At 40.3% G+C, this 23,540-nt stretch overlaps 1 protein-coding gene and 1 non-coding gene across 8 annotated transcripts in view; one reads left to right on the forward strand and one right to left on the reverse strand.

The window, feature by feature from the left end:
• The window catches only part of SPATS2 (spermatogenesis associated serine rich 2), a 141,614-nt gene that overhangs the window by 12,370 nt on the left and 105,704 nt on the right, over window positions 1-23,540 (forward strand). The window contains exon 1 of one of the 7 annotated variants that reach the window (XM_081821619.1): window positions 13,041-13,141. The exons of the other annotated variants lie outside the window; for them this stretch is intronic. The gene's annotated coding sequence lies outside the window, so the exon portion shown is untranslated. Of the gene's footprint in view, window positions 1-13,040; window positions 13,142-23,540 lie in introns of those variants that run through there. 7 annotated transcript variants of the gene reach the window in all.
• Window positions 19,568-19,671, reverse strand: LOC115939395 (U6 spliceosomal RNA). Its single transcript, XR_004074211.1, has one exon. It is a non-coding gene; the product is annotated as a U6 spliceosomal RNA (small nuclear RNA).

Raw genomic sequence — 23,540 nt, forward strand, 5'->3', positions numbered from 1 at the left:
AAAAAAAAAAAAGAACGTTCCTCTCTCCAGAGGCAATCCTGTCATAAGCCTATTGAGTACTCTTTTGAATTGTCCCATTTACGTTTATGTATTTACATAAAAATTATTTTAGGTATGTATTGTTTTTATGTTATTTTATGTATTCTATAACTTCTTAATATATCTTGGAGATTTTTTTCACATCATTATATACAGACCCATTTTATTTTGTATGGTGTTTATTCTATAATATGCATATGCATTTTATGTAATCATTTTTCAGTTGATGGATATGTGTGTATGTGTGTGTCCCTTGCAGTTTTTTTTTTAAGATTTTATTTATCTGAGAGAGAGAGAGAGAATGAGCACGAGCAGGGGGGAGGGGCAGAAGGAGAGGGAGAAGCAGACTCTTCACTGAGCAGGGTGCCGAATACGGGGCTTGATCCCAGGACCCTGATATCATGACCTGAGTCAAAGACCGATTCTTAACTGACTGAGCCACCCAGGTGCCCCTCCCTTGCAATTTTCTAACAATGCTTCAGTGAACACTTTTTTATAAACTTCTTGTTGGACCTATGTGAGTGTTTCCCTAGGTTGCTAGAGGTGAAATGCTGGGTGAAAGAGTATAAAAGGGTATATTCTTCTAAAAATTTTGGTGCATCCTGCCAAATTGCTTTAAAAAAATTTTTTTTGGTTTGAAATAATTTTAAGTTTGCACAAGAGTAAAGATAGTACACAGAGCTCTCATATACTCTTCCCCCAGCTTCCCCTAATGTTAGCATCTTTCATAACCATAGTACATGTATCAAAACTAAGAAATTAACATTGGTACAATATTATTATAGAAACTATTTGGATTTCCTCAGTTTTTCCACTAATGTCCTAAAAAGTTCTAGGATCCAGTGCAAGATCCCACATTGCAGTTAGCCAGCATGTCTCTTTATTGTCCTGCAATCTGTAACAGTTTCTGTTTTTTTCTTGTCTTTTTCACTATCTTGACACTTAGAAGAGTACTGGTCAGGTATTTTGTAGAACATCCCTAAATATAGGTTTGTCTGATGTTTTCTGATACTCAGACAAAGGTTATGGGTTTTGGGTAAGAATACCACAGAGGTGGTATGCCCTTCTCATTGCATTGTATGGGGGGGGATAGATGATATCAACATGTCCTGTTATTGGTCATGTTAACCTTGATGAGTTGATTAAGGTGGTGTCTGCTAGGTTTCTTCACTGGGAAATTTCTGCTTTTTCTCTTTCCATACTCTGTTGTTAAAAGCAAGTCACCAAGTCCAGCCCACACTCATGGCAAGGAGAATTAAGTTCCATCTCCTGGAGGGAGAAATATGAAAGAATTTGGATACACGTTTAAACTTCCACAGTCATAAATAAATATTTTATGGAGATACTTTGAGACTATCCAAATACACTGTTTCTCTTTAAAAGTTCCACCTATTAATTTTAGCATTCCTCAGTGGATCTTGCCTAAAGCAGTTATTACTGTGCTATTGAAATGGTTGTTTTCTATTTCTCTCATTACTTCTATATTTATTAATTAGAAATTTTTTTGTAAGGAGGCTTGTACTTTATCCCCCATTTATTTATTTAATTTAATTGCATCGTTATGGATTCAGGAATTTATTCTTTGGATTATAACATTATTTACTTTGTTGCTCACTAAATTACTTAAAAAAACCTTCCAAATTATGCTCCAACCAATAGTTGTAGATAACAAACTTACACACTTAGAACATTGGCTATTATCTGATGAATGAAAGCATTTTTTTCCCCGATTAAACATGAGGTTGAGTGTGTTTTATATGTTTATTGACTGTATTTCTTTGTGAATTGTCTTTTTATATACTTTGCTTATTTTTAAATTGGGTTTTTGGTTTGTTTTATGGAAGTTTTTTACACTCTTGATATTAATCCTCTGTTAAATGTAATTTTTTTTTTCCTTTTGAGAAGAAAATGTTTTCCTTCTCTTTCTCTCTCCTTTTTTAAAGATTTTATTTAGGGAGAGCCTGCTTCTCCCTCTCCACTGAGCAGGGAGCCCGATGCGGGGCTTCATCCCAAGACCCTGGGATCATGACCTGAGCCGAAGGCAGACGCTTAACTGACTGAACCACCCAGTCGCCCCTCTTTCTCTCTTTTTTAAATTACGAAAGTCGTATGTTTATTGTAAAACGTGTAAAGTGAATAGCAAAAGTCTCCTCACCCTCTCTTCACTCTCATTCCCCATGCATATTACCTTTCTTAGCTCACAGGCCAACAGTTTGGTATTTTTCCTTCTAGAACTTTTTCTGTAGAGCAGAAACATATATGTATGTGTTGTGTGTGTGTGCAAGTGTGTATGTACATACAAAAGCATACACTTGATAAAAATGGAATCATAGAATATTCTTCAGTTTTGCTTTTATCACACATTTAACAAATTATGGAATCCTAATGTGTTGAAATGTATGTTTCATTGTCTTTCACTAGATTACAAGCTCCTTTATACAGAGACCATGATTCTTCCCACTCTACAGGTATAATTTTTCTGGGGGCTCCTGGGTGGCTCCTCTGGTTGGGCATCCGACTCTGGGATATCATCAGCTCAGGTCTTGATCTCAGGGTTGTGAGTTCAAGCCCCATGTTGGGCTCCATGCTGGGCATAGAGCCTACTTAAAAAAGAAAAAAAGAAAGGTATTCTTTTTCCTCTGTAAATGATGCCATTTATCCATTTGCTCATGCTAGAGACATTTCATTTCTTTAACAAAATTTAATGAATGTCTATTTGTCTGATACACAGGAATGAACTAAGCATAAAAATCCTTATTTTAGTTGGGGAAGGCAGATATTAAGCAAAGGATTAGAATGTTTAGTATTTAAGTTGGTGAAAATTAGTATTAAAAACACCCCCCAAATAAAAAAAACAAGAAGGGAGATAAGGGACACTCTCTAAGCATGTGATTATATGTGTGTGTGACAGACAGACACTGAAGGTGGTAGGGAAGGCCTTGTTGAGAAAGTAATATTTTAGCAAAGACTTAAAAGTCATCCTTGATTCCTTTCTCTTCCTCATACCTCACATCAGATCCATACCCAATCTTATTGATTACATCTTCAAAATATATCTCAGACCCACCCATCAAGTAGGTGGATTGATTTGGTAGTAGAAGTTTGTGAAAGTTTTCTTCTGATTGTTGTCATATTCTCAGTGAATTAGGAAATCAGAGTGCTCAGCTGAGAGTGAGGGTGGGGAGGAAATGATGGAGGTTTGTGGAGAGAGGGGAAGGTATGAATGTTCAGGAGAGTGGGAGAATGGCTGCAGCAGGGAAGTAGTGTATGATTTCCAGGTGGCATTAAGGGGACCTTGAGGCTTGTGGTCATGAATTTAAAGTGAGATTAGTGAGTATGTTTTTTTTTTTCTTCCAGCCATATTGAGCTGCAGGGGTGTATGTTTGGAGTGGATTTAACCAGAGAGAGATTTTTACCAAGATAGTGGAATAAAACATGAGAAGGTCAAGGGAATAGAGCATATATGTAAGGGAGTGGTTATGATAATATACTCATTTAAATTGTGGAATTTAAACCAGGTAAACAAGAAAGGGAGGACATGAAGTGGCTAAGAGGTGGTGAAAAGATGGTAGAATCAATGAATTGAAGGTCCCATTGAGATCCAAAGATGTTGGAATTTGGGTATGTGAGAGACAGAGCTATAAAGATAGCTATAAAGAGTGTAGGTCATGGTCAGGCAGTGGGATACAAAAATAGAGATCATGGAGGCATTATCATGCATGGGCTTCGTGGGTGAAGGACAAGATCATTGGAATCAAGGAATTCAGAGACATGGGGTATTAGAAAGATCATGTGTGTGAAATCACTGAGACTTAAGACAGGATCTGTGTAGTGGAGAGTCAGAGTTTAGGGTTCTCCAGAGAAAAAGAATCCATAGGATCGATTTCTCTCGTCTGTATCTTTATATCTGCATTTTTATCTGTATCTGTCTAGAATGAGATTTATTATATGGATTGGCTCACATAATTATGGGGGCTGAGAAGTCCTATGATCTGATGTCTGCAAGCTGGGGATTCAGGAAAGTCGGTGGTGTAAATTCCAGTCCAAGACCAAAGGCCTAAGAACTAGGAACACCAGTGGTGTAAGTCCCAGTCCAAGGGCAGAAGACTGATAGGTAGTTTAGTTCAGCAGTCAGGCAGAGACAGAAGGAATTCTTTCTTCCTCTACCTTTTTATTCTATTCAGGCCTTTGATGAATTGGATGATACCCACCCACATTGGGGAGGGCCACCTGCTTAACTCAGTCTGCCACTTCATATGCTAATCTCATCTAAAACACCCTCACAGACACACGCAGATATGGTCTTTACCCACATATCTGGGTACCCCATGATCCAGTCAAGCTGACACATAAAATTAACCATCACAACCAGGTAAGGGGTAATAGAGTTTTCACATGATATTCAAAGTGGAGGGTTTTTTTAGGGAAAAGGGAAGGAGACTGACTTAGAAGCATCAGTGAGGAGCAAGGAGGGCACTTTCCTTACCCCCAGGTCCAATGGTATAAAGGGTGTGGGAAAGAAAACTTTCACCACTTGAGGGCAGCGAGGGAAGTATGGCCTCAGAGGAGAACCAGGTTTTATTCTTTTTTTATTTTTATTTTTTAAAGATTTTATTTATTCATTTGACAGAAAGAGACACAGCGAGAGGAGGAACACAAGCAGGGAGAGTGGGAGAGGGAGAAGCAGGCTTCCCCCGATGCGGGGCTCGATCCCAGGACCCTGGGATCATGACCTGAGCCAAAGGCAGCTGCTTAACCCACTGAGCCACCCAGGCGCCCCGAGAACCAGATTTTAATTAGAACAAGAAGTTGAAGGAAATGTTGAGAGTAGAAGTTGAAAATGTAGTGGAAGAATTTCAAAATTTGGGAAGAGATATGTGGCACATGGGGACAGAGCAGGGGATGTGTAGAACTGTGTGGGGATTAGAATATGGGAGATGAGAGGTCTGAAAGTCTGGGGCTTTTTTTTTTTAAAGATTTTATTTTATTTATTTATTTGACAGACAGAGACAGTGAGAGAGGGAACACAAACGGGGAGTGGGAGAGGGAGAAGCAGGCTTCCCGCCGAGCAGGGAGCCAGATACGGGGCTCAATCCCAGGATCATGACCTGAGCTGAAGGCAGACACCCAACTGACCTAACTAAACCAATTGTTTATTTATTTATTTACTTATTTTTATTTTTTCAAAGATTTTATTTATCCGACAGAGAGAGGGAGAGAGTACAAGCAGGGGGAGGAGCAGAGGGAGAGGAGAAGCAGGCTTCCCGCTGGGCAGGGAGCCTGATGTGGGGCTTGATCCCATGACCCCGGGATCATGACCAGAGTGGAAGGCAGATGCTTAACCAACTGAGCCACCCAGGTGGCCCCACATTTTTTTTTTTTTTTAAGATTTTATTTATTTATTTCAGAGAGAGAGAATGAGAGAGAGCACATGAGAGGGGGGAGGGGCAGAGGGAGAAGCAGACTCCCCGCCGAGCAGGGAGCCTGATGCGGGACTCGATCCTGGAACTCTAGGATCATGACCTGAGCCGAAGGCAGTTGCTTAACCAACTGAGCCACCCAGGCGCCCCCACATTTTTTTTTTTTTAAGAAAACATGGCAGTTATGTTGCCCTCCTTTCCCCAGAGGCAGCAACTATAACATATTCAGTGACAATCTCTTGCATGCTTTTAAAAATTTCACTATGTATATGTACACAAACTATACAGAAGAGTATTTCATTGGTTCTAAGATGCATATTTCCCCAACTCCCCATTTAATCTTTGCATTTGTGATGTATTTTTACAACTGATTAACTGGAGAGTTTTTTCTTAGTGGTTTGTCAGATAATGTGTCTTATCTGTGGCTTCTTAGAAGGAAAATAGTATTTTAATTTTTTAATTTTATAAATGCAGTATCATATTGTGCTTATCTTTTGGCAGTTTGTTTTTGTTGCTCAGCATGGTTTTTGAGATTTGTTCCTTGTTAATACATGTAGCTCTAGTTTAAGTTTTCTGTAGGTGTTCGGTTATGTGGCTATACATTTTATTTTTAAAAAATTTTAAAAAGATTTATTTGAGAGGGAGAGCGCATATGTGTGCAAGTGGGGGGGAGGGGCAGAGGGAGAGGGAGAGAGAGAATCTCAAGCAGACTCCCTGCTGAGCACAGAACCCTACATAGGGCACTATCTCACAAGCCTGAGATAGTAACCTGAGCTAAAATCAAGAGTTGGACACTTAACCGACTGAGCCACCCAGGAGCCCCAAGTTTTTTGTTTTTTTTTAAGATTTTATTTTTTTGAGAGAGAGAGTGAGCACGAGCAGGGGGAGGGGCAGAGGGAGAAGGAGAGGGACAAGCAGATTCCCTGCTGAATGGGGACCCCGACGTGGGGTCGATTCCAGGATCCCAAGATCACGACCTGAGCTGAAGTCAGATGCTTAACTGACTGAGCCACCCACGTGCCCGCCCCACCCCAACCAATTTTTAACCATCACAGACAGTGTTGTAGTGTGAACCTTCTACATGTTTCCTTGTGCTGATGAGTGAGAATAGAATTTCTGGGTCTTAAGGTTTATGCATGTTTAATTTTCTAGATATCATCAAAATGCTTTCCAAAGAGGTTGTTTCAATTTATACACTCATCAGTAGTATATAAGAATTCATTTTGCTCTATGACAATCCTGAATTTTATTGGTTCTTTATAACTTTTGCTGATCTTATGAGTGTCATACTATTTTATGTTTTAATTTGCCTTTCCTCCATTGTTAGTGAGTTTGAACATATTTCAGTTTGTTTATTGTCTTTTAAGTTTCCTCCCTTGTGTGTTATTTGTTAATTGCCATGGCTTATTTTTCTATTAAGTTGTTTGTTTTTGCTTTAAACTGATAAATATTCTTAATACATTTGGATACTAATCCTTTATAGTTGTATGCATTGCAAATGTTCTTCTAATCTGTGGCTCTCCCTGTCTTATTTTTTATAAACCAACTTTATAACAATAGGTATTATGTTTGAGGTATAATTGGCATAGAATAAACTAATGTATTTACAGTGGACAATTTGTTAAATTCTGACATACACTGTGAAACTATCGTCGGGGTCAAGATAATGAACATATCTATAACCCCCAAAAGTTTCCTCTCCTCCACTTCCCTTGCGCCCCATAGGCAACCACCAATTTGCTTTCTGTCACTAGTTTAGTTTGTATCTTCTATTTTAAATAAATGGAATCCTACTTGTATATTCAAATGGATATCCAAATGGAGATGGTCATTAAGTAATATGGGTAATATGGAGCTCAGTTGAAAAGGTCTATTTCTATATCATTCCCTACAATTTCAATTAAACAACCTATTCTGGCTTTTTTTTTTTTTTTTTTAATCTTAGGCTGTTTTAGCATGCTTTGTTTCCAGTCCTCCTTGCTAAGCTGTTCTTCCCTTTGTTTTTGTCCTTTCTCATTATTCTGCCCTTGCTAGATAGACTCAAGGGCTTCCTACCTTCTGACCCCTGCTTTTTTTCCCCGTGTCCACATACATTTTCCTCTCTCCTCTGTTTTTCTCAAAGATTATTTAATTTTTTTCTTTTATTTAGGTTTTAGGGTTCATTTTTATCAAAGTTATATGTGTATATAGTGTGTAGAATCAAATAGTTCTGTAGAATTTGTTTTAAAAAAAAAGCTTTCCTCATTTATTTCACTTTCCTCAGAGGCAGTTTTAGCTTTTTTAGTTAACACTTTTTTGTATTTATTTCTATTTCTGTAAATAATATGCTTGTATTGCTATTTTGGTACTATCAGTTGTAAGATGCATCACTATTTTATGTCCTACTAAAAAAAGAAAATAGGCCCAAGATGGGTAGTCTCTACAAGGCCTTACATAAAGCTGGGAAACTACATGAAAATGTAAATGAGAAATAAACCCACCACATAGAAAGTGACAGAAGGCATGTCTCAATCCTGGTGTTGTGTAGGAGGGGGAAGAACTTTCTTGGAGATTTGAAATGGTTCTCAGTCCGAATTCACACTAGATACTCAAGTGGTACCAAACACTCAAGCAGAGATTTTTTTTTTTTAAAAGATTTTATTTATTTATTTGAGAGAGAGAATGAGAGAGAGAGAGCATGAGAGGGGGGAGGGGCAGAGGGAGAAGCAGACTCCCTGCTGAGCAGGGAGCCCGATGCGGGACCCGATCCCAGGACTCTGGGATCATGACCTGAGCCGAAGGCAGTCGCTTAACCAACTGAGCCACCCAGGTGCCCTCAAGCAGAGATTTTAATTAAAGGTTGTTTTGGGTTGGTAGTGTCATAGGTGGTTTGAAGAAATACAACAATTGAAAGATGTCATCAGTTGTGTCTGGATTTCAGAGATGTTAAAATATGGGGGGAAAAGGCATTTTAGAATCAGTGGAATATGTATGGAACATGTACTAGACACTGTTCTTTCTCAGTGCTAGAAAGATAACTGTGAACAGAAGAAACATCCCTATCCTTATTGAGCTGACGTTCTGGAGAGGGTAACGTTTAGACAAAATAAGAATATGTATGGTGTGCCAGATGTTGCAGATATATAAATAAGATGAAAACTGAACATTGACCATTGGATTTAGCAATTTGGAAGTTGTTGCTGAACTTGATAGGAGAGGGTTTGGTGGAATAATCAGGAAATAAAAGCTCATTGGGGTGATTTTGAAAGAGAAAGGGAGGAGAGGAATTTGGAGATAGTGAGCATAGACAGCTTCTTCTAGTTCTCCTGTCATGGAGAGCAGAGAAATGGATGCATAACTGGAGGGGAAATTGGGGTTAAAGAGTTGTCTTTTAAAATGGGAGAAATTGGGGCGCCTGGGTGGCTAAGTTGGTTGAGCAACTGCCTTCGGCTCAGGTCATGATCCTGGAGTCCCAGGATCGAGTTCCGCATCGGACTCCCTGCTCAGTGGGGGGTCTGCTTCTCCCTCTCACCCTATCCCCTCTTGTGCACTCTCTCTCACTCTCTTTCAAATAAAAATAAATCTTTAAAAAAAATAAAATAAAATGAGAGAAATAATTGTACACCTGGAACAGCTATAATATTATGTATCAATTATACCTCAGTAAAAAAGAATAAAAATAAATTGGGAGAAATAAGAATGTTTTTATATAATGCTGATGGACAGGATCTATAGAGAAGGAAACAGTGCTGATGCAGAGGTGGGACTGGGGGAAGGCAGGGCAATGGGGAATGGGCTTGGGATCTGGTATCCAAGTGGAGGCATTGGCCTTAGGAGCAGTCGGTTCATCCATGGTAAGTAACAGGGAAGACAAGGCAAACAGGAATCCAGGTTGGTAGCGGTAGTGAGTGTTTCCTGTTTCACCGAGAAAATGGAAGGAAGGGCAGCAGCCAGGAGTGAAGATGTAGAACAGGTGTTGATGGCTTGAGGAGAGAGGAAATGACATGAAATGGACCTGTAGGGGAGTGGAGGAATGAATGGATAAGGCAGAAGTTGTAGGATTGTCATGTTGAGCTAAGATACCATTTGAAGTTAGTGATTGTGAATTTTAAGTGAGATGGTTTAGTATGGACGTGTGGGTATGTGTTTTTGTTTTTTTCATTTCAAAGCCACGTTTAGCCTCATGGTATAGGCACAGAGTAGTGAGACAATTATATTTTTTGTTTTTAATATGTTGTTAGGGAAGACTTTAAATACACAAAATAGAGCCATCATGTACTCGTCACACAGCTTCGGTAGATATTAACTAGTGGCCGATCTTGTTTTATCTGTACACTTATCTACTTCCACCCTTGCACATTATTTTGAAGCAACTCCGGACATCATATTTTATGCACAAATATTTCATATTTCTAAGAGATATGGATGCTTGCAAAAAAACCCATTATCATACCAAAAATTTTAATAATTCCTTAATATCCAGTTTCCTGGCAGTTTTCAAATTTCCATTTGTCTCTGGAATGTCCTGAAGTGTTTAGTTGTTTGACAGGGAGTTATATTTAATAAGGGTGGGTGTTCTGCCAGGCAAATATGATGAAGTGAGGGAGGGGGCAGGACACTTGAGGTGCGTGCAAGAGAGTGGACCTCAGTCTAAGCTATAATGGACTTTGATCTCTAAGCTAAGTCAGGAGATGACCTGAGAGGGGAGTGGAATCAATGGCTTGTAATTCCTGGTGGGGTCAAAGTATTGTTGGAGTTGGGGTGCTAGAAGGAGCAACCTGAAAAGATAGGGAGTGATGATTGGAGGGTGGGGTGCAGATGAAGTAGAGATTATGGAGAGACTCTAGTTACTGTGTTGGCACGTTCTAGGACAGGATATCGATTGAGGGAGTGAGTGGCTACAGTAGGGTAGAGGGCAGGGTTGTTTGCCTATGAGGCGGTTAAGAAACTGAGAAGGCCAAGTATCGCAACAGTCACCTAGGTGAGTGAGTGAATCACTTGGACTTATGACAGGCCAGTGAGATAGGAACTAAAATCTGGGAGGCTTGAGGGGGTGCCTGGGTGGCTCAGTCGTTAAGCGTCTGCCTTCGGCTCAGGTCATGATCCCAGGGTCCTGGGATCGAGCCCCACATCGGGCTCCCTGCTCAGCGGGAAGCCTGCTTCTCCCTCTCCCACTCCCCCTGCTTGTGTTCCCTCTCTCGCTGTGTCTCTCTCTGTCAAATAAATAAATAAAATCTTAAAAAAAAAAATCTGGGAGGCTTGAGAAGTAATCTAGGCATAGCCAGATGAATGCAACAGAGGGGTGGGAGGTGGTAGCATCATCTGACAGGAAGCTGTTTTAGGAAGGAAGGAAGGGGAATAATCTGGAAGCAGAAGTGAGGGACAACATGAATACCTCCTCTTCTGACTGAGACCCAGTAGTATAGGGTGTGGGAGAGGAGCAACCACAGGTGGGACTGTAGAGAGAGCAGTGGCCTCAGAGAAACTGATATCACTTGGAGCAGAAATTGAGTAGGAGAGGGGAGCTGTTGATGAAAGGGGATATACTTAGCCATGTGGGAACGAGAACTTAGGGATTTGGAATGACCCAGAGTCCTGGGATTCCTGTGGTAAGTGATATAAAGAAGGAATGATCATAATGAGATGAGTCTTGATGTCTCAGGCAAATTGTAGTGTAAGCAGGTGAGGGATAGAGGGTGAAGGGGTCCCTTCACTTCCCTGCTGGTGCTGGTGCAGAGGCTGGGGGAAAGGCAGAGGAGCGATAGCTCCATTACTTGCTCTGCGCTCCTGGGGCTAACGTGGTCTACAGTAAGAGGCTGTTCATGCAGTTAGTCAGAAATTAGAATTTCCTCTTTTTTTTTTTTTTTTAAGATTTTATTTATTTATTTGACAGAGAGAGACACAGCGAGAGAGGGAACACAAGCAGGGGGGGTGGGAGAGGGAGAAGCAGGCTTCCCGCCCAGCAGGGAGCCCGACGCAGGACTCGATCCCAGGACCCTGGGACCACGACCAGAGCCGAAGGCAGACGCTTAACGACTGAGCCGCCCAGGCGCCCCTAGAATTTCCTCTTCTATTCCCTGTTGTTTACCTGCCCTGCCTCTATTTTTTCCCCTTTCTTGTTGAAAACTTAGAGCACAACATCTAGATGTTTTCAGTACCCTATTCTTCAATATCCTAGATAGTCTGGAAACTGGTAAATGTAAATGATGCTGTTACTAGCTTGCTGGGGAAATGACAGCAAGATTACAATAAGGAATTAGGGAGTCTCACCATCAGGGCTGGAAAGGGAAAGGAAGGAAGAGATTTCAGGGAGAGTTAGCTTTAGATTCCTTAAATCTGGCCTGGGAAACGGAGTTAGAAGAGGAAAGAGTTTGACCCGTGTCCTGGGAGGGGAGAGTAAAGTTCTGTCTGGAAGGAGGGAATCTGCCCAAGGATCTGTGTTTTTGTTTGTTTGTTTTGTTTTATTTATTTATTAGAGAGACAGAGCACAAGGGGGGCTGGGTGGGAGGGGCAGAGAGAGAGAGGGAGAGAGAGAATCTTAAGCAGGCTCCATGCCCAGAGGAGAGCCTGTCTTGGGGCTTGATCTGACGTACCTGAGATCATGACCAGAGCTGAAATCAAGAGTTGAACACTTAACCAACTAAACCACCCAAGTGCCTGCAAGGATTTGTGTTTTGACAGGTTCCTGAAAGAGCTCTTGCTGGATGGGAGCCTCAACTATTGTTAGATTCATTCATTTCAGTGGATATTTATTAGCACTTACTATGTGCCCAGCACTGGGCTAGATGTTCAGGATATCATGTTGAGCATGTAGAAGGGTTCCCATTTACATGGATTTATAATCTAGCAGGGAAGACAAACCAGAAATTATAATTTAATGTGAAGGCTTTGTAGTGAGGGTTCTTTGGAAGTCTGTAGTGAAAGCCTCAGGTTAGTCTCAGATCGGGTAGGGAGGGGAAGAGTGCAGGTTCTGGAGTTAGTGACAAGGGAGCAGAGACCTGAAAGATGAGCTGCAGTTAGCTAGGCAAAGAGAATAGGAAGGAGAGTTACATGTCCAGCAGCCACAGCTCGACTCTCTGTCTCTCTCCAACTTCCAAACCTTTCTTACCCAGGAAATAGGGAACAGAATCACCGTTCTGATCAACATATTCACCCCCAATATTCCTGTACACCAGGGGTTGGCAGACTACTGCTCATACATAGGTCAACTGTGGCCTGCTACTTGTTTTTGAATGGCTGGCAAGTTAAGAATGGTTAGCAATTCAAACTGTAAGCTAAGAATAGTGGCAAAATTCAAACCCAGATATCTTAGTTCAAAGTCTGTGTTCATTCCGCTGATCACATTGTATTACAATTAGTTGTTTATATTTCCATCCCTCAAAAAGAGACTTGAACTTGAATGACAGGTTGCTTTTTCTTATATCCATCATTTCCAGCACAGGGTGAGGCCAAAATAAATGTTTATTTAGTGACTTTCATGTAAGTAATTTCATTTGCTCCCTTGCAATAAATCCTATGAAAATAACACATACATCAAATTTTCAAATAATTGATATTAACTTGTACATACCATTTCTTTTTTTCCTCCCCCCCAGCTTTTTTTTTTAAGTTTGTTTATTTAAGTAATCTCCACGCCCAGCATGGGCCTCGAACTCCTAACCCCAAGATCAAGAGTCGCATGCTTCTCCGACTGAGCCAGCCAGGTATTCCCCCCCAACTTTTTTTCTAAGATTTTATTTTTTTAAAGTAATCTCTACAATCGGTGTGGTGCTCAAACCCACAATCCCAAGATCAAGAGTCACATGCTGTACTGACTGAGCCAGCCATTTCTTTCATTTATTTTTTTAAAGATTTTATTTAAGAGAGAGCAAAAGTGATCACAGGGAGAGGGAGAAGCAGACTTGCCGCTGAGCGGAGAGCCTGATGGAGGTTTTGATCCCAGGACCCTGAGACCACGACCTAACCAACTAAGCCACCAAGGCGTGCCCCCCCACCTTAAAAGATTTTATTTATTTATTTGTCAGAGAGAGAGAGAGAGCACAAGCAGGGGGAGTGGCAGGCAGAGGGAGAAACAGGCTCCCTGCTGAGCAAGGAGCCCAATGCGGGACTCAATCCCAGGACCCTGGGATCATAACCTGAGCCGAAGGCTGACGCTTAACCTACTAAGCCACCCAGGCATCCCCATTCTTCCATTTATAATAGCAATATTTAAAAAAATGTATTATATCATTGAAAAATTGATTTCATTAAATGTAACTAAAGATAATTAGAAATATTTTGTGCTATAACAAAAGGCCTTCAGGGACTACTGACTTACATTTATGTACAGCTGTTTGTTCCTGTAGTAAATAATCTCAGAATGCTAGATACTTCTAGTTTTTGTCAGCTTTTTGTAATATCTATTCCTTTGTCAGCTGTCAGTTATAGCTGCTTCCCCCTCCTACTTTATATTTGCTGCTTCTGTCTTTTATAGATTCAGAACCTAGAAATCTAATCTTATTAGAACTGTATAGAAAGTAGGAGCAGATAGTCTTGAGGAGGATAATACTTGGGAGTAAAGTGATAAGTGAGGTGTTTTTGTTCTTAAGGAATTGGTACCTGTTGGAGAGATCGAACATACTGGGAACAGTCATAATGTAAAAGTATTAACTTCAAACTCGTATACCTCATTGCCTACTTAACATCTCTACGTGGATGTCTAATATGCATCTCAAATTTAATGTTTCCCCAGGCTTCTTCCCACAGCCATCCCCATATTAGGACATAAAGACTGCCCTTCCAGTTACTTGAGCCTAAAACCTGGGAATCATCCTTGATGCCTCTGTCTCTGTAACATCTCACATCTGATCATGTTTGTTTGTTTGTTTTAAGGTTTTATTTATTTATTTGACAGAGAGAGAGAGTTAGCCAGAGCAGGAACACAAGCAGGGGGAGTGGCAGAGGGAGAGGGAGAGGCAGGCTTCCTGCAGAGCAGGGAGCCCGATGCGGGGCTTAATCCCAGGACCCTGGGATCATGACCTGAGCCGAAGGCAGACACTTAACGACTGAGCCACCCAGGCGCCCCACATCTGATTATGTTTTACCTTCAGAATACATACTGAATCTGATCACCATTTCTGCTGCTACCACCAAGATTCAAACTGCCATTCTCTCTTTCCTGGATTATTATTACATTTAGTCTTCTTATTCCCCTGCTTCTGCCCTTGTCTCTATACATTCTGTTCTCAACAGACATCCAAAATGATCCTCTAAAAAGTCAAATTAGATTGTCACTCCTTTGCTCAAAATCTTCCAGTGGCTTTCCATCTCAGGTAAAAGACAAAGTTCTGACAGTGGCCTAAAAGACTGTAGAATCTGTTCTCAGTTTACCTCTCTGGCCTAATTACCTATGACCCTTCCCTCTGCTCATGTCCCTTCAGTCACAGGGACATCTTTGCTTTTTTTCTAAGATCCAGGTTGTTCCTTCTTTAAAACCTTTATACTTGTTATCTCTCCCTGAAATGCTTCTCCTATGTTGGCAGCATGGCTTTTCCTCTTTCTTTAGGTGTAAGGCTCAAATGTCACCGTATCAATGAGGCTCTGGCTCTCTTTATCTCCTTTACCCTGCTTTATTTTTCTCCATAGCATTTATCAGCATGCGATAGGCTGTGTGCATATGCATGTGTAATTAATTAATTAATTTTAACTTTAAATTTTTTTGAAGTTTTTTTTTAAGATTTTATTTATTTATTTGACACAGAGAGACACAGTGAGAGAGGGAACACAAGCAGGGGGAGTGGGAGAGGGAGAAGCAGGCTTCCCGCTGAGCAGGAAGCCCGATGCAGGGCTTGATCCCAGGGCCCTGAGACCATGAGCTGAGCCGAAGGCAGACGCTTAACGACTGAGCCACCCAGGTGCCCTGTTTTTGAAGATTTTATTTGAGAGAGAGCAAGAGAGAGAGATCATGAGCATGGGAGGGGCAGAGGGAGAGGGAGAAGCAGACTCCCCACGGAGCAGGGAGCCCGAAGTGAAGTGGGGCTCCATGCCAGGACCCCAGGATCACGACCTGAGCCAAAGGCAGATGCTCAGCTGACTGAGCCACCCAGGCGCCCTTAATTTTAATTTTAAAAATTTGTTTCACTGCTGTCTCACCATAGATGTAGAATAGGGACTGGTAAGCCAAAAATGACCAGCTGCCTGTTTTTGTAAATAAACTTGAATTAGAACACAGCCATGCTCCTACATTAGTATATTGTCTGTGGCTGCTTTCACACTCCAACAGCAGAGTTGAGTATTGTGACAGAGACCATATGGCCTGTAAAGCCTACAATATTTGCTGCCTGGCCCTTTATTGAAAAATTTTGTTTGCTGACCCTTGGGCTAGAACAATATCTGGCACATAGTAGGTGACTGAATGAACATAAAGTAAATTCTAAGTGGCAGGGTACAAACTATAAATTGCTAGTGAGGATATGGGTTAATATTTCAAAAGTTGTTTTTAGATTTTAATAATTAGGATAATTTGGGAATATGTCAACTGTAATAACTTATTCAAGCTGAAGTTCTTGAATTTATTGCAGGCATTACTACCTGATAACAGAGATAGGCCAACTTTTTGAAGGCTACACCTAAATTGGAGATGATAGTGTTTCAAAGGCACAAGATCCTTTTAAATATCAGCTTTTATATGGTGTTACAGAAAGAACTCTAAATAATGAGTTGGTGGTAGTTGTTGGTTGCATACTGTGAAAAGCATGAACCTAAATAAATGTATACAGTTCTCAATCACTTATGCTAAAGGATGGACATATTGAATAGACAATAATACATTGTGTTTGAGTTTGGAATATATTTTTGGATTGCAATGGATTAACCTCACTATTCCAGGTACTTCTAATAGTGTATTTAAGTAGCACAGTAAAATTAAACTGCAAAACCCAGCTCAGAAGAATCTGGAAAATTGTATTGCTTCTGGCATCCTGTCTTTGTCCAAATGTACCTTTTTATTTTATTTATTTTTATTTTTTAATTTTTTTGAGAGAGCATGATGGAGGGGCAGAGGGAGAGAGAGAGAATCATAAGCAGGCTCCCCGCCCAGTGCAGAGCCAGACACGGGGCTCGACTTCACAACCCTGAGATCATGACCTGAGCTGAAATCAAGAGTCGGACGCTTAACCGACTGAGCCACCCAGATGTCCCAGTATTCTAGTTTTAAAAGGCCTTTACTATTAATTGAGCTGAGTGTAGAGAAGGAATGTTGGACTATATACTGCATGCTTAGAAAACAAATATAATTTAAGCAAATGATAAAGAATTATGGAATCAGGGCTGGAAGAAACTTCATTCAATATATATTTGAATGCACCATAGCCACTTTATTAGCCTGGGTTACAGAGGTATTGAATAAGACAGAGTTGTTGCCTTCATGAGACTTAATGTCTAATCCTCCTCCCCAGTCTCCATCTCACCTCATTTTATGTTGTGTATTGAAATCTAAAGCTTGAGAGAGCAAGTACTTTCCCCAGCGTTGTGTAGATTGTTACTGGTAGAATGGAACTAGAATGCAAGTTTCTTATATGGGCGATAAAGGCAAAATATTGATTCATTTATGCACAGTTTTGTGTTTATCCCTGTACTAAGTACTGGAAGATAGGGTGGTAAGTAGAAGGGCACATTTTTTTTGATGTAGAGCTTCAAAGGAATTTTTTTGGGGGGAGAATCCAGAACGTTTTCCACTATGTTGCATTATACTATTTACAGTCTTTAATCTCATAGGAAGGTTAGGGGCTCTCATATATGATTCTTCAGTGTGACTAAGTTCAGTAAGTTTAGTGTTTTTCTGACACCCAAAGTCCGTTTTATTGAAGGACTGGGACTTTTGCATGAGGAAGGAAGAATGAAGTAGTTATGGATTCTCTGTGGGAAGGGACCTTTATTTATTTCAAAATTTGTATAGAGTCTAAACTTTTGCCCTATGAGTAAGAAAGAACCTTTTTTCTTTTTAATGGCTGTGCTATCAGGACCCAGAACCCAGGCTGATATTTAAAATCAGCCATATTGTAGGTTAAATAGACTTGCACACTGACCTTCTCTTTCCTTTTAGTTACCCAAGCTTTGGGTATATGTAATACTCAATGGTCAAAGAATCACATCTAAAGCAGAACACATATTTTATTCTTTAAAATTTCTTCTCAAACTGATTGCGATTATATTTGATTTTTTCTTCTCAGTGCTTGCTTGCTAAAAAAATCAAACATTTGACAGTCTAGGGAAGATGAAAAAGGTTAATTAAACTGCGGCTAAATAATTTAAGATGTTTTAGTTATTTGGTGGCATAGACGATTAAGGTTTTTTTCCTTAAAATGTCTAGTTGGGAGGGGCGCCTGGGTGGCTCAGTTGGTTAAGCGACTGCCTTCGGCTCAGGTCATGATCCTGGAGTCCCTGGATCGAGTCCCGCATCGGGCTCCCTGCTTGGCAGGGAGTCTGCTTCTCCCTCTGACCCTCCCCCCTCTCATGTGCGCTCTCTAATTCTCTCTCTCTCAAATAAATAAATAAAATCTTTAAAAAAAAATGTCTAGTTGGGAATGCTTTTACAATGGAGAATTTTTAGAGTAAGTTATCTTCACCTCAGGCCTCCTTGCTCTTCCTGTTCCAGAGTATCTTCTTCCATTCTGCTGGGACCAATTAGTTCTTGGCTCAGGTGTTTTAGTTTCTCTGTGGAAGGTGAGCTTAACCATGTTTATAATCTGTGAACATTAAATTCTCTGCCGGTGATCTAAATAAAGCACATTGAATTGGGTATCTTCAAATGCAGATGATTTATTTTCTCTGAATTTAGATCATAGCATTTAAAAATGAAAAGACCTGGGGTGCCTGGGTGGCTCAGTTGGTTGAGTGTCTGACTCTAAATTTTGGATCAGGTCATGATCTCAAGGTCATGATCTCAGGGTCATGAGATTGGGCTTCGTGCTCAGCACAGAGTCTGCTTGAGATTCCTTCTTCTTCCTCTGCCCCTCCCCATGCTTGTGCTCCATAAACAAACAAACAAACTCTTAAAAAAAGCCTCTTTAAAAAAAATGAAAAGACCTTAGAAATAGTGGTTATTATATATTAGTGATGATTATTCTAGTTCTGTTGCAGGAACCACATTTTAAAACACTACAAATTAGTGTTATGTTGTAGAGGAGGTAGTATGACTAAAAGTCTCAAATTACTTAATCATTTCAAAAATATTTGTAAAATAACTGAAATAATATGCTAGTAAGAAACATGGACTGTGTGTATAAATATAGGTGATTTCAAATAACACTTAAAGCTAGAGTGGCATACAATTTGAAACATATTCTCACATTTTAATTGTGTATGTCTTAAATCAGTCAAAATATCTTTTACCATGATCAAATCAAATATTTCAGTGGGTGCTGGAGAGAAGGAGGAGGAGCTGGATGAGCGGAAATGTTGTTTGATGTCATTTGGTTAGTATATATAGCAAGGCAGGCTAAGTTTGACCTTCCAGCATTTCAGGCTGGGGTCTCCAGGCATGCTGTTGCAGTTATCTATTGCCAAGGAACAAAACCACTTCAAACTTGGCACAGAACTCTCAAGGTTCTGGGTGTTGACTAGGCTTATCTAAGTGATTCTTGCACAAGTTCTTTCATGCACTTGTAGTCTGATGGGTCTTGTGTTTTCTCCTAGACTCACAGGTCTGGCACTTGAGCAGGGAAGTCCAAATAACTAGAATCTGGAATAACTCCTTGAACATCACTATCTCTGTTTTTGTGTAGTCCCCGCATAGGGGCTTCATCGTAGCCAGAGTTCTTACATGGAGGCTTAGGGCTCCAAAAGCATTTGTTCTGAATAAGAGAGCCAGAAGGGAGGTGTATTGTCTTTTATGACCTAAATTCAGAATCAGTGTCATTTCTTTTGCATGTTATTCATTAGAAGTGAGTCAGTAAGGCCAACGCATATTCAAAGGGAAGGGAATTAGACTCCACCTCTTTCTGGGAAGAGTGTCAAGAATATGCAGACATATTTCAAAGCCACTTTGGTTGTTCTTCCTGCCACAGATTATTTACATTCCTCCCAAGTGCAAAACACACTTACCCCTTTTCAGAGGGTCTTTGTTTTTTTGTTTTTTTTTTTTTAACATGGAACACTTCACGAATTTGAGAATTTGCGTGTCATCCTTGTGCGGGGGCCATGCTAATCTTCTCTGAATTGTTCCAGTTTTAGTAATGTGCTGCCAAAGCAAGCACAGAGGGGTCTTACCTGATACATCATCATGCTCAGGCTTGAGGTCTAGGATCTTGTCATCTAAATCAGATCCAGGTGCAGGTTAGGCTATTTGGATATTGTTTCTTGTGTATAGCTCCCTGGGTACCATTACTTTCACTTTGAAGACCTGTAAGCTAAAGAGATACATTACCTCTCCCTAGCCCACCCAGTATGCAACAGTGGACAGGCATAAGATAACCACTATGGACACTTCTGTTAAAAAATAAAGCAAAATGTAAGGAACACAATAGTTGTTGGTCCACAGCAAATCTGAAATCCAGCCAGGCCCATATCATCACTTCTGTGATTAGGGCTCGGCTATATTGCCTAGGAACAATCCTTCATAGCTCTTGGTTTTGCCCTCTGGATTAGCTTTCCTTTTCCATAAGATGTATCCTTTGTTTGCAGCTGAGTAATTTCCTAAACCATAGGGTTTGAGCATGAAGGGGGTGTTTGTCCCAAAAACCTCTTTTCATTTTGTACTGTCTTGTTTAGTCCAGGATGACAATGTTTCTCAACGTAGAATTCTCTGAATCTTTTTGAGGGGTTTACTGTGTTAGACAAAAGCCACACTTACACAGTGATATAAGCCTTTCTCTACCTTAGGCTCTGTAGAAGAGGAAAAAGTTTTTCTTGACCTCTTAAGATCCCTGGCTGTGTCTGAAAATTAAATTGACAAAGATTAAAAGGATACACATTTATTTAATGTAAGTTTTATGTGACACAGGAGCCTTTATTAGTAAATGAAGACCTGAAGAAATGTTTAGTTTTTAAGTTTTTATTTAAATTCCAGTTTAAAAAATTCCAGTTAGTTAACATACAGTGTAATATTAGTTTCAGGTGTACAATATAGTGATTCAGCACTTATATACATCACCCAGTGCTCATCACAAGTGCATTCCTTCATCTCCATCACCTATTTCCCCCATCTCCCCACCCACCTCCCCTCTGGTAACCATCAGTTTGTTTTCTGTACTTAGGAGTCTGTTTCTTGGTTTGCCTCTGTTTTTTTCTTCTATGCTCATTTGTTTTGTTTCTTTTTTTTTTAAAGATTTTATTCATCCATTTGACAGAGAGAGCACAAGGAGGCAGAGAGGCAGGCAGAGGGAGAGGGAGAAGCAGACTCTCCACTGAGCAGGGAGCCCGATGCGGGGCTCGTTCCCAGGACCCTGGGATCATGACCTGAGCCAAAGGCAGCCGCTTAACGGACTGAGCCATCCAGGCGCCCCTTGTTTCTTAAATTCCACTGAGTGAAGTCATATGGTATTTGACTTTCTCTGAGTGACTTATTTCACTTAGCTTAATGCTCTCTAACTCCATCCACATCATTGCAAATGGCAAGATTTCATTCCTTTTTATGGCTGAGAAATATTCCATTGTATGTGTATGTGTGTGTGTGTGTGTGTGTACTACAACTTCTTTATCCATTCATCTATCGCTAGACACTTGGGCTGTTTCCATAGTTTGGCTATTATAAATAATGCTGCTATAAACATTGTGGTGCATATATCCCTTTGAATTAGTATTTTTGTATTCTTTTTTTTCTCTGAAATTTTATTTATGTTTTTATTTTTTTGCTTGCTTCCTAGGGCTTTATTTTTTATTTAAATTCAATTAATTAACATATAATGTATTATTAGTTTCAGAGGTAGACTTCAGTGATTCATCAGTCTTATATAATACCCAGTGCTCATTACAACACATGCCATCCTTAATGTCCATCACCCAGTTACCCCATCCTTCTGTCCCCCTCCCCTCCAGCAACCCTGTTTGTTTCCTATGATTAAGAGTCTCTTATGGTTTGTCTCCCTCTCTGATTTTGTCTTGTTTTATTTTTCCCTGTCTTCCCCTATGATCCTCTGTTTAGTTTTTTAAATTCCACATATGAGTGAGATCATATGATAATTGTCTTTTTCTGATTGACTTATTTCACTTAGCATAATACCCTCTAGTTCCATCCACGATATTTTTGTATTCTTTGGGTAAATACTTAGTGGGGCAATTGCTAGATTGTAGGGTAGTTCTATTTTTGATGTGAAGAAATGTTTAAACCTGAGTATTTTTATGCTAGGTTTGATGAAGAGTAGGCACTTGTTGAGAAATCTGGTAAGACAAAGAGTATGAGTAAAGTATAGTAAACTGGGGGAAATTTAGCAAGGCCTGTTTGTTAGGATTCTTCTCTATGTCCCTTTGCCTTTGGAGGTAAGATTGCTCCCTTCTTCCAGGTACAGGGAGGGCACCTCTCATATGAGAGTTTTATGATCTGTTTCAGGGGAGAAGAGCAGGGGAAAGGTCAGAGTGACCTTCCTGCTTCTGCCATTTTCTCAAGCTCCTTCAGCTTAATACTCAATATGTCAATGTACCTTATTTTGGGGAAGCGTGTTCTGAACCCTCTCAGCTCCATTTAAGGTTTTTGTGGGATAATACCTTTAAGATTCTTAGAAGGCTTTTTTTTTTTTTTTAAAGATTTTATTTATTTATTCATAAGAGACAGAGAGAGAGGCAGAGGGAGAAGCAGGCCCCCTGCTGAGCCGGGAGCCCGATGCGGGACTCGATCCCAGGACTCCGGGATTACGACTTGATTCGAAGGCAGACGCTGAACCATCTGAGCCACCCAGGCGCCCAAGGCTTTTTGTTTGAAAGGAATTATGAGGCACCACCTTAAATTAAATCTCTCTTTTTTAAAAAAGATTTTACTTACTTATTTGACAGAGAGAGACACAATGAGAGAAGGAACACAAGTAACAGGGGTGAGAGGGAGAAGCAGGCTTCCCCCAGAGCAGGGAGCCCGATGTGGGGCTGGATCCCAGAACTCTGGGATCCGAAGGCAGATGCTTAACGACTGAGCCACCCAGGCGCACCAAATTAAATCTCTTTGGAGTCTACACTAGGGTCGGTCAACTATTGCCAGTGAGCTAAGATTTGTTTTTACATTTTTAAAGGGTTGTAAAAAAAAAAAAGAAGAATGTTCAACAGAGACTGTATATGGCCCTCAAAGTCCACAATACTTAACTTTCCCTTTATAGAAAAAGTTTGCCAATCCTTGGTCTAAACAAATGTTTAATCTTTAGGCCATGAGTCCCTGACACTGCCTTGGATTTGATCTTTCTCCAGAGGGTATTTCTTAATTTTTTAAAAAAGATTTTATTTATTTATTTGTCAGAGAGAGCAAGAGAACACAAGCAGGGAGAGCAGCAGACAGAGGGAGAAGGAGCTCGATGATGTGGGGCTTGATCCCAGGATCCCAGGATCATGACCTGAGCCGAAGGCAGACGCTTAAGCGACTGAGCCACCCAGGCACCTCTGGGCATTTCTTAATTTTTTTTTTAATGTTTTGATTCTTTCTTTTTTTTTTTTTTAAGATTTTATTTATTTATTTGACAGCGAGAGAGGGAACACAAGCAGGGGGAATGGGAGAGGGAGAAGCAGGTTTCCCGCTGAGCAGAGAGCCCGACATGGGGCTGGATCCCAGAACCCTGGGATCATGACCTGAGCCAAAGGTAGACGGGACATTTCTTAATCTGAGAAATGTTTGCTATATGGGAGTAAGAAACAGTTTTATTTTTGGACCTAGCAAGTCCTGACTCCTTTATATTTTCTCTATATTTTTTTAAAATTATATAATTCCTTCTTTTTCTCATCTCTCTCTACCTGTACTTTATGATAGTTAGCTGGAAAAAAAATGACACTTTTGATATTCTGCCTGGAAATTTCCTTACCCATATTCATCAGTTCATTTGTTATATTTTCTGTTTTCAACATTGTTTCAGATGACAGCTTTGCTAAACTTTCCACTTATCTAGTAGGATTTTCCTTTCCTTCAGCGTTCAGTAACACTTTTCTTACTTT

This window comes from Leptonychotes weddellii, chromosome 5, assembly GCF_054177405.1.
Source record: "Leptonychotes weddellii isolate Sample4059 chromosome 5, ASM5417740v2, whole genome shotgun sequence".
Lineage (NCBI taxonomy): Eukaryota > Metazoa > Chordata > Mammalia > Carnivora > Phocidae > Leptonychotes > Leptonychotes weddellii.